The sequence below is a fragment of the Osmia lignaria genome, chromosome 12, assembly GCF_051020975.1.
Source record: "Osmia lignaria lignaria isolate PbOS001 chromosome 12, iyOsmLign1, whole genome shotgun sequence".
Classification (NCBI taxonomy): domain Eukaryota; kingdom Metazoa; phylum Arthropoda; class Insecta; order Hymenoptera; family Megachilidae; genus Osmia; species Osmia lignaria.
The window spans coordinates 893291-907829 of NC_135043.1; positions in this window are offsets into that span (position 1 = coordinate 893291).

The following is a 14539-nucleotide window of genomic DNA, read 5'->3' on the forward strand; positions in this document are numbered from 1 at the left end:
CAACTGTATTGCTATTAAATGTATATTACATTATATCTCATGTATATATAGTAACGATGACAGTGTTATTACATGTATATTCCATTATATCATGGAGATTTAGTAACAATGACATTGTTTTAAATATATATTCCATTATATCTCATGTGGATATAGCAACCATGACATCTTCATTAAATGTATAGTACATTATATATCATGTATATATAGTAACAATGACATTGTTATTATATGTACATTCCATTATATCATGTAGATATAGTAACAATGACATTGTTATTAAATATATATTACATTATGTCTCATGTAGATATAGTGACAATGACAATGTTATTAAACCTATATTGCATAATATCGAGTAGATATCGAAACAATGACATTGTCATCATGTGTATATTACATTATATCTCATGTAGATATAGTAATAGTGACTTCTATATTAAGTGTATATTGCATTATATCTCATGTATATATAGCAACAACGACATTGTTATTATATGTACATTACAGTATATCTCATGTAGATATAGTAATAATGTCTTCTATATTAAGTGTACATTGCATTATATCGCATGTATATATAGTAACAATGACATTGTTTTAAATACATATTACATTATATCTCATGTGGATATAGTAACAATGACACCTTCATTAAATGTATAGTACATTATATCTCTATATATCGTAACAATGACAGTGTTATTACATGTATATTCCATTATATCACGTAGATATAGAAACAATGACATGGTTATTAAACCTATATTGCATTATGTCGAGTAAATATCGTAACAATGACATTGCTATATAGTGTATATTACATTATATCTCATGTAGATATAGTAACAAGTGTATTGCTATTAAATGTATTTTACATTATATCTCATGTATATATAGTAACAATGTCATTGTTATTAAGGGTATATAACATTATATCGAGTAGATATAGTAACAAGTGTGTTGCTACTAAATGTATATTACATTATATTTCATGTATATATAGTAACAATGACAGTGTTGTTACATGTATATTCCATTATATCATGTAGATTTAGTAACAATGACATTGTTATTATATGTACATTCCATTATATCATGTAGATATAGTAACAATGACAATGTTATTAAACCTATATTGCATTATATCGAGTAGATATCGAAACAATGACATTGTCATGAAGTGTATATTACATTATATCTCATGTAGATATAGTGATAATGACTTCTATATTAAGTGTATATTGCATTATATCTCATGTAGATATAGTAATAATGACTTCTATATTAAGTGTATATTGCATTATATCTCATGTAGATATAGTAACAATGACATTGTTATTAAACGTATGTTACATTATATCTCATGTATATATAGCAACAATGACATTGTTATTATATGTACATTACAGTGTATCTCATGTATGTATAGTTACAATGACATTGTTATTAAATGTATATTATATTATATCCCATGGAGATATACTAATAATGACATTGATATTAAATATATATTACATCTCTGATGTAGATATAGTAACAACTGTATTGCTATTAAATGTATATTACATTATATCTCATGTGTATATAGTAACGATGACAGTGTTATTACATGTATATTCCATTATATCATGGAGATTTAGTAACAATGACATTGTTTTAAATATATATTCCATTATATCTCATGTGGATATAGTAACAATGACATCTTCATTAAATGTATAGTACATTATATCTCATGTATATATAGTAACAATGACATTGTTATTATATGTACATTCCATTATATCATGTAGGTATAGTAACAATGACATTGTTATGAAATATATATTACATTATGTCTCATGTAGATATAGTAACAATGACAATGTTATTAAACCTATATTGCATTATATCGAGTAGATATCGAAACAATGACATTGTTATCAAGTGTATATTACATTATATCTCATGTAGATGTAGTAATAATGACTTCTATATTAAGTGTATATTGCATTATATCGCATGTAGATATAGTAACAATGACATTGTTTTAAATACATATTACATTATATCTCATGTGGATATAGTAACAATGACATTTTCATTAAATGTATAGTACATTATATCTCATGTATATATAGTAACAATGACATTGTTATTATATGTACATTCCATTATATCATGTAGATATAGTAACAATGACATTGTTATTAAACGTATATTACATTATATCTCATGTAGATATAGTAACAATGACAATGTTATTAAGTGTATATTTCATTATATCTCATGTAGATATAGTAATAATGACTTCTATATTAAGTGTATATTGCATTATATCTCATGTAGATATAGTAATAATGACTTCTATATTAAGTGTATATTGCATTATATCTCATGTATATATAGCAACAATGACATTGTTATTATATGTACATTACAGTGTATCTCATGTATGTATAGTTACAATGACATTGTTATTAAATGTATATTATATTATATCCCATGGAGATATACTAATAATGACATTGATATTAAATATATATTACATCTCTGATGTAGATATAGTAACAACTGTATTGCTATTAAATGTATATTACATTATATCTCATGTATATATAGTAACGATGACAGTGTTATTACATGTATATTCCATTATATCATGGAGATTTAGTAACAATGACATTGTTATAAATATATATTCCATTATATCTCACGTGGATATAGTAACAATGACATCGTCATTAAATGTATAGTACATTATATCTCATGTATATATAGTAACAATGACATTGTTATTATATGTACATTCCATCAACATGTAGATATAGTAACAATGACATTGTTATTAAATATATATTACATTATATCTTATGCGGATATAGCAACAATGACATCTTCATTAAATGTATAGTACATTATATCTCATGTATATATAGTAACAATGACATTGTTATTACATGTACATTCCATTATATCATGTAGATATAGTAACAATGACATTGTTATTAAATATATATTACATTATATCTCACGTAGATATAGTAACAATGACAATGTTATTAAACCTATATTGCATAATATCGGGTAGATATCGAAACAATGACATTGTCATCATGTGTATATTACATTATATCTCATGTAGATATAGTAATAGTGACTTCTATATTAAGTGTATATTGCATTATATCTCATGTAGATATAGTAACAATGACATTGTTATTAAACGTATGTTACAATATATCTCATGTATATATAGCAACAACGACATTGTTATTATATGTACATTACAGTATATCTCATGTAGATATAGTAATAATGTCTTCTATATTAAGTGTACATTGCATTATATCGCATGTATATATAGTAACAATGACATTGTTTTAAATACATATTACATTATATCTCATGTGGATATAGTAACAATGACACCTTCATTAAATGTATAGTACATTATATCTCTATATATCGTAACAATGACAGTGTTATTACATGTATATTCCATTATATCACGTAGATATAGAAACAATGACATGGTTATTAAACCTATATTGCATTATGTCGAGTAAATATCGTAACAATGACATTGCTATATAGTGTATATTACATTATATCTCATGTAGATATAGTAACAAGTGTATTGCTATTAAATGTATTTTACATTATATCTCATGTATATATAGTAACAATGTCATTGTTATTAAGGGTATATAACATTATATCGAGTAGATATAGTAACAAGTGTGTTGCTACTAAATGTATATTACATTATATTTCATGTATATATAGTAACAATGACAGTGTTGTTACATGTATATTCCATTATATCATGTAGATTTAGTAACAATGACATTGTTATTATATGTACATTCCATTATATCATGTAGATATAGTAACAATGACAATGTTATTAAACCTATATTGCATTATATCGAGTAGATATCGAAACAATGACATTGTCATGAAGTGTATATTACATTATATCTCATGTAGATATAGTGATAATGACTTCTATATTAAGTGTATATTGCATTATATCTCATGTAGATATAGTAATAATGACTTCTATATTAAGTGTATATTGCATTATATCTCATGTAGATATAGTAACAATGACATTGTTATTAAACGTATGTTACATTATATCTCATGTATATATAGCAACAATGACATTGTTATTATATGTACATTACAGTGTATCTCATGTATGTATAGTTACAATGACATTGTTATTAAATGTATATTATATTATATCCCATGGAGATATACTAATAATGACATTGATATTAAATATATATTACATCTCTGATGTAGATATAGTAACAACTGTATTGCTATTAAATGTATATTACATTATATCTCATGTGTATATAGTAACGATGACAGTGTTATTACATGTATATTCCATTATATCATGGAGATTTAGTAACAATGACATTGTTTTAAATATATATTCCATTATATCTCATGTGGATATAGTAACAATGACATCTTCATTAAATGTATAGTACATTATATCTCATGTATATATAGTAACAATGACATTGTTATTATATGTACATTCCATTATATCATGTAGGTATAGTAACAATGACATTGTTATGAAATATATATTACATTATGTCTCATGTAGATATAGTAACAATGACAATGTTATTAAACCTATATTGCATTATATCGAGTAGATATCGAAACAATGACATTGTTATCAAGTGTATATTACATTATATCTCATGTAGATGTAGTAATAATGACTTCTATATTAAGTGTATATTGCATTATATCGCATGTAGATATAGTAACAATGACATTGTTTTAAATACATATTACATTATATCTCATGTGGATATAGTAACAATGACATCTTCATTAAATGTATAGTACATTATATCTCATGTATATATAGTAACAATGACATTGTTATTACATGTACATTCCATTATATCATGGAGATTTAGTAACAATGACATTGTTTTAAATATATATTCCATTATATCTCATGTGGATATAGTAACAATGACATCTTCATTAAATGTATAGTACATTATATCTCATGTATATATAGTAACAATGACATTGTTATTATATGTACATTCCATTATATCATGTAGGTATAGTAACAATGACATTGTTATAAAATATATATTACATTATGTCTCATGTAGATATAGTAACAATGACAATGTTATTAAACCTATATTGCATTATATCGAGTAGATATCGAAACAATGACATTGTTATCAAGTGTATATTACATTATATCTCATGTAGATGTAGTAATAATGACTTCTATATTAAGTGTATATTGCATTATATCGCATGTAGATATAGTAACAATGACATTGTTTTAAATACATATTACATTATATCTCATGTGGATATAGTAACAATGACATCTTCATTAAATGTATAGTTTATTATATCTCATATATATATAGTAACAATGACATTGTTATTATATGTACATTCCATTATATCATGTAGATATAGTAACAATGACATTGTTATTAAACGTATATTACATTATATCTCATGTAGATATAGTAATAATGACTTCTATATTAAGTGTATATTGCATTATATCGCATGTAGATATAGTAACAATGAAACTGTTTTAAATACATATTACATTATATCTCATGTGGATATAGGAACAATGACATCTTCATTAAATGTATAGTACATTATATCTCATGTATATATAGTAACAATGACATTGTTATTATATGTACATTCCATCATATCATGTAGATATAGTAACAATGACATTGTTATTAAATATATATTACATTATATCTCATGTGGATATAGCAACCATGACATCTTCATTAAATGTATAGTACATTATATGTCATGTATATATAGTAACAATGACATTGTTGTTAAATGTATATTACATTATATCTCATGTAGATATAGTAACAATGACAATGTTATTAAACCTATATTGCATTATATCGAGTAGATATCGAAACAATGACATTGTTATCAAGTGTATATTACATTATATCTCATGTAGATATAGTAATAATATCTTCTATATTAAGTGTATATTGCATTATATCGCATGTAGATATAGTAACAATGACATTGTTTTAAATACATATTACATTATATCTCATGTGGATATAGTAACAATGACACTTTCATTAAATGTATAGTACATTATATCTAATGTATATATCGTAACAATGACAGTGTTATTACATGTATATTCCATTATATCACGTAGATATAGAAACAATGACATTGTTATTAAACCTATATTGCATTATATCGAGTAGATATCGTAACAATGACATTGCTATAAAGTGTATATTACATTATATCTCATGTAGATATAGTAACAATGACATCTTCATTAAATGTATAGTACATTAAATCTCATGTATGTATAGTAACAATGACATTGTTATTATATGTACATTCCATCAAATCATGTAGATATAGTAACAATGACATTGTTATTAAATATATATTACATTATATCTTATGTGGATATAGCAACAATGACATCTTCATTAAATGTATAGTACATTATATCTCATGTATATATAGTAACAATGACATTGTTATTATATGTACATTCCATTATATCATGTAGATATAGTAACAATGACATTGTTATTAAATATATATTACATTATATCTCACGTAGATATAGTAACAATGACAATGTTATTAAACCTATATTGCATAATATCGAGTAGATATCGAAACAATGACATTGTCATCATGTGTATATTACATTATATCTCATGTAGATATAGTAATAGCGACTTCTATATTAAGTGTATATTGCATTATATCTCATGTAGATATAGTAACAATGACATTGTTATTAAACGTATGTTACAATATATCTCATGTATATATAGCAACAATGACATTGTAATTATATGTACATTACAGTATATCTCATGTAGATATAGTAATAATGTCTTCTATATTAAGTGTATATTGCATTATATCGCATGTAGATATAGTAACAATGACATTGTTTTAAATACATATTACATTATATCTCATGTGGATATAGTAACAATGACACTTTCATTAAATGTATAGTACATTATATCTCATGTATATATCGTAACAACGACAGGGTTATTACATGTATATTCCATTATATCACGTAGATATAGAAACAATGACATTGTTATTAAACGTATATTACATTATATCTCATGTAGATATAGTAACAATGACAATGTTATTAAGTGTATATTACATTATATCTTATGTAGATATAGTAATAATGACTTCTATATTAAGTGTATATTGCATTATATCTCATGTAGATATAGTAATAATGACTCCTATATTAAGTGTATATTGCATTATATCTCATGTAGATATAGTAACAATGACATTGTTATTATATGTACATTACATTGTATCTCATGTATGTATAGTTACAATGACATTGTTATTAAATGTATATTATATTATATCCCATGGAGATATACTAATAATGACATTGATATTAAATATATATTACATCTCTGATGTAGATATAGTAACAACTGTATTGCTATTAAATGTATATTACATTATATCTCATGTATATATAGTAACGATGACAGTGTTATTACATGTATATTCCATTATATCATGGAGATTTAGTAACAATGACATTGTTTTAAATATATATTCCATTATATCTCATGTGGATATAGTAACAATGACATCGTCATTAAATGTATAGTACATTATATCTCATGTATGTATAGTAACAATGACATTGTTATTATATGTACATTCCATCAAATCATGTAGATATAGTAACAATGACATAGTTATTAAATATATATTACATTATATCTTATGTGGATATAGCAACAATGACATCTTCATTAAATGTATAGTACATTATATCTCATGTATATATAGTAACAATGACATTGTTATTATATGTACATTCCATTATATCATGTAGATATAGTAACAATGACATTCTTATTAAATATATATTACATTACATCTCACGTAGATATAGTAACAATGACATTGTTATTAAGTGTATATTACATTATATCTCATGTAGATATAGTAATAGTGAATTCTATATTAAGTGTATATTGCATTATATCTCATGTAGATATAGTAACAATGACATTGTTATTAAATATATATTACATTATATCTCATGTAGATATAGTAATAATGACAATGTTATTAAACCTATATTGCATTATATCGAGTAGATATCGAAACAATGACATTGTTATCAAGTGTATATTATATTATATCCCATGGAGATATACTAATAATGACATTGATATTGAATACATACTACATCTCTGATGTAGATATAGTAACAACTGTACTGCTATTAAATGTATATTACATTATATCTCATGTATATATAGTAACGATGACAGTGTTATTACATGTATATTCCATTATATCATGTAGATTTAGTAACAATGACATTGTTTTAAATATATATTACATTATATCTCATGTGGATATAGTAACAATGACATCTTCATTAAATGTATAGTACATTATATCTCATGTATATATAGAAACAATGACATTGTTATTATATGTACATTCCATTATATCATGTAGATATAGTAACAATGACATTGTTATTAAATATATATTACATTATGTCTCATGTAGATATAGTGACAATGACAATGTTATTAAACCTATATTGCATTATATCGTGTAGATATCGAAACAATGACATTGTTATCAAGTGTATATTACATTATATCTCATGTAGATGTAGTAATAATGACTTCTATATTAAGTGCATATTGCATTATATCTCATGTAGATATAGTAACAATGACATTGTTATTATATGTACATTACAGTGTATCTCATGTATGTATAGTTACAATGACATTGTTATTAAATGTATATTATATTATATCCCATGGAGATATACTAATAATGCCATTGATATTAAATATATATTACATCTCTGATGTAGATATAGTAACAACTGTATTGCTATTAAATGTATATTACATTATATCTCATGTATATATAGTAACGATGACAGTGTTATTACGTGTATATTCCATTATATCATGGAGATTTAGTAACAATGACATTGTTTTAAATATATATTCCATTATATCTCATGTGGATATAGTAACAATGACATCGTCATTAAATGTATAGTACATTACATCTCATGCATATATAGTAACAATGACATTGTTATTATATGTACATTCCATTATATCATGTAGGTATAGTAACAATGACAATGTTATTAAGTGTATATTACATTATATCTCATGTAGATGTAGTAATAATGACTTCTATATTAAGTGTATATTGCATTATATCTAATGTAGATATAGTAATAATGACTTCTATATTAAGTGTATATTGCATTATATCTCATGTAGATATAGTAACAATGACATTGTTATTAAACGTATGTTACATTATATCTCATGTATATATAGCAACCATGACATTGTTATTATATGTACATTCCATTATATCATGTAGATATAGTAACAATGACATTGTTATTAAACGTATATTACATTATATCTCATGTAGATATAGTAATAATGACTTCTATATTAAGTGTATATTGCATTATATCGCATGTAGATATAGTAACAATGAAACTGTTTTAAATACATATTACATTATATCTCATGTGGATATAGGAACAATGACATCTTCATTAAATGTATAGTACATTATATCTCATGTATATATAGTAACAATGACATTGTTATTATATGTACATTCCATCATATCATGTAGATATAGTAACAATGACATTGTTATTAAATATATATTACATTATATCTCATGTGGATATAGCAACCATGACATCTTCATTAAATGTATAGTACATTATATGTCATGTATATATAGTAACAATGACATTGTTGTTAAATGTATATTACATTATATCTCATGTAGATATAGTAACAATGACAATGTTATTAAACCTATATTGCATTATATCGAGTAGATATCGAAACAATGACATTGTTATCAAGTGTATATTACATTATATCTCATGTAGATATAGTAATAATATCTTCTATATTAAGTGTATATTGCATTATATCGCATGTAGATATAGTAACAATGACATTGTTTTAAATACATATTACATTATATCTCATGTGGATATAGTAACAATGACACTTTCATTAAATGTATAGTACATTATATCTAATGTATATATCGTAACAATGACAGTGTTATTACATGTATATTCCATTATATCACGTAGATATAGAAACAATGACATTGTTATTAAACCTATATTGCATTATATCGAGTAGATATCGTAACAATGACATTGCTATAAAGTGTATATTACATTATATCTCATGTAGATATAGTAACAATGACATCTTCATTAAATGTATAGTACATTAAATCTCATGTATGTATAGTAACAATGACATTGTTATTATATGTACATTCCATCAAATCATGTAGATATAGTAACAATGACATTGTTATTAAATATATATTACATTATATCTTATGTGGATATAGCAACAATGACATCTTCATTAAATGTATAGTACATTATATCTCATGTATATATAGTAACAATGACATTGTTATTATATGTACATTCCATTATATCATGTAGATATAGTAACAATGACATTGTTATTAAATATATATTACATTATATCTCACGTAGATATAGTAACAATGACAATGTTATTAAACCTATATTGCATAATATCGAGTAGATATCGAAACAATGACATTGTCATCATGTGTATATTACATTATATCTCATGTAGATATAGTAATAGCGACTTCTATATTAAGTGTATATTGCATTATATCTCATGTAGATATAGTAACAATGACATTGTTATTAAACGTATGTTACAATATATCTCATGTATATATAGCAACAATGACATTGTAATTATATGTACATTACAGTATATCTCATGTAGATATAGTAATAATGTCTTCTATATTAAGTGTATATTGCATTATATCGCATGTAGATATAGTAACAATGACATTGTTTTAAATACATATTACATTATATCTCATGTGGATATAGTAACAATGACACTTTCATTAAATGTATAGTACATTATATCTCATGTATATATCGTAACAACGACAGGGTTATTACATGTATATTCCATTATATCACGTAGATATAGAAACAATGACATTGTTATTAAACGTATATTACATTATATCTCATGTAGATATAGTAACAATGACAATGTTATTAAGTGTATATTACATTATATCTTATGTAGATATAGTAATAATGACTTCTATATTAAGTGTATATTGCATTATATCTCATGTAGATATAGTAATAATGACTCCTATATTAAGTGTATATTGCATTATATCTCATGTAGATATAGTAACAATGACATTGTTATTATATGTACATTACATTGTATCTCATGTATGTATAGTTACAATGACATTGTTATTAAATGTATATTATATTATATCCCATGGAGATATACTAATAATGACATTGATATTAAATATATATTACATCTCTGATGTAGATATAGTAACAACTGTATTGCTATTAAATGTATATTACATTATATCTCATGTATATATAGTAACGATGACAGTGTTATTACATGTATATTCCATTATATCATGGAGATTTAGTAACAATGACATTGTTTTAAATATATATTCCATTATATCTCATGTGGATATAGTAACAATGACATCGTCATTAAATGTATAGTACATTATATCTCATGTATGTATAGTAACAATGACATTGTTATTATATGTACATTCCATCAAATCATGTAGATATAGTAACAATGACATAGTTATTAAATATATATTACATTATATCTTATGTGGATATAGCAACAATGACATCTTCATTAAATGTATAGTACATTATATCTCATGTATATATAGTAACAATGACATTGTTATTATATGTACATTCCATTATATCATGTAGATATAGTAACAATGACATTCTTATTAAATATATATTACATTACATCTCACGTAGATATAGTAACAATGACATTGTTATTAAGTGTATATTACATTATATCTCATGTAGATATAGTAATAGTGAATTCTATATTAAGTGTATATTGCATTATATCTCATGTAGATATAGTAACAATGACATTGTTATTAAATATATATTACATTATATCTCATGTAGATATAGTAATAATGACAATGTTATTAAACCTATATTGCATTATATCGAGTAGATATCGAAACAATGACATTGTTATCAAGTGTATATTATATTATATCCCATGGAGATATACTAATAATGACATTGATATTGAATACATACTACATCTCTGATGTAGATATAGTAACAACTGTACTGCTATTAAATGTATATTACATTATATCTCATGTATATATAGTAACGATGACAGTGTTATTACATGTATATTCCATTATATCATGTAGATTTAGTAACAATGACATTGTTTTAAATATATATTACATTATATCTCATGTGGATATAGTAACAATGACATCTTCATTAAATGTATAGTACATTATATCTCATGTATATATAGAAACAATGACATTGTTATTATATGTACATTCCATTATATCATGTAGATATAGTAACAATGACATTGTTATTAAATATATATTACATTATGTCTCATGTAGATATAGTGACAATGACAATGTTATTAAACCTATATTGCATTATATCGTGTAGATATCGAAACAATGACATTGTTATCAAGTGTATATTACATTATATCTCATGTAGATGTAGTAATAATGACTTCTATATTAAGTGCATATTGCATTATATCTCATGTAGATATAGTAACAATGACATTGTTATTATATGTACATTACAGTGTATCTCATGTATGTATAGTTACAATGACATTGTTATTAAATGTATATTATATTATATCCCATGGAGATATACTAATAATGCCATTGATATTAAATATATATTACATCTCTGATGTAGATATAGTAACAACTGTATTGCTATTAAATGTATATTACATTATATCTCATGTATATATAGTAACGATGACAGTGTTATTACGTGTATATTCCATTATATCATGGAGATTTAGTAACAATGACATTGTTTTAAATATATATTCCATTATATCTCATGTGGATATAGTAACAATGACATCGTCATTAAATGTATAGTACATTACATCTCATGCATATATAGTAACAATGACATTGTTATTATATGTACATTCCATTATATCATGTAGGTATAGTAACAATGACAATGTTATTAAGTGTATATTACATTATATCTCATGTAGATGTAGTAATAATGACTTCTATATTAAGTGTATATTGCATTATATCTAATGTAGATATAGTAATAATGACTTCTATATTAAGTGTATATTGCATTATATCTCATGTAGATATAGTAACAATGACATTGTTATTAAACGTATGTTACATTATATCTCATGTATATATAGCAACCATGACATTGTTATTATATGTACATTCCATTATATCATGTAGATATAGTAACAATGACATTGTTATTAAATACATATCACATTATATCTCATGTGGATATAGTAACAATGACATCTTCATTAAATGTATAGTACATTATATCTCATGTATATATAGTAACAATGACATTGTTATTACATGTACATTCCATTATATCATGGAGATTTAGTAACAATGACATTGTTTTAAATATATATTCCATTATATCTCATGTGGATATAGTAACAATGACATCTTCATTAAATGTATAGTACATTATATCTCATGTATATATAGTAACAATGACATTGTTATTATATGTACATTCCATTATATCATGTAGGTATAGTAACAATGACATTGTTATAAAATATATATTACATTATGTCTCATGTAGATATAGTAACAATGACAATGTTATTAAACCTATATTGCATTATATCGAGTAGATATCGAAACAATGACATTGTTATCAAGTGTATATTACATTATATCTCATGTAGATGTAGTAATAATGACTTCTATATTAAGTGTATATTGCATTATATCGCATGTAGATATAGTAACAATGACATTGTTTTAAATACATATTACATTATATCTCATGTGGATATAGTAACAATGACATCTTCATTAAATGTATAGTTTATTATATCTCATGTATATATAGTAACAATGACATTGTTATTATATGTACATTCCATTATATCATGTAGATATAGTAACAATGACATTGTTATTAAACGTATATTACATTATATCTCATGTAGATATAGTAATAATGACTTCTATATTAAGTGTATATTGCATTATATCGCATGTAGATATAGTAACAATGAAACTGTTTTAAATACATATTACATTATATCTCATGTGGATATAGGAACAATGACATCTTCATTAAATGTATAGTACATTATATCTCATGTATATATAGTAACAATGACATTGTTATTATATGTACATTCCATCATATCATGTAGATATAGTAACAATGACATTGTTATTAAATATATATTACATTATATCTCATGTGGATATAGCAACCATGACATCTTCATTAAATGTATAGTACATTATATGTCATGTATATATAGTA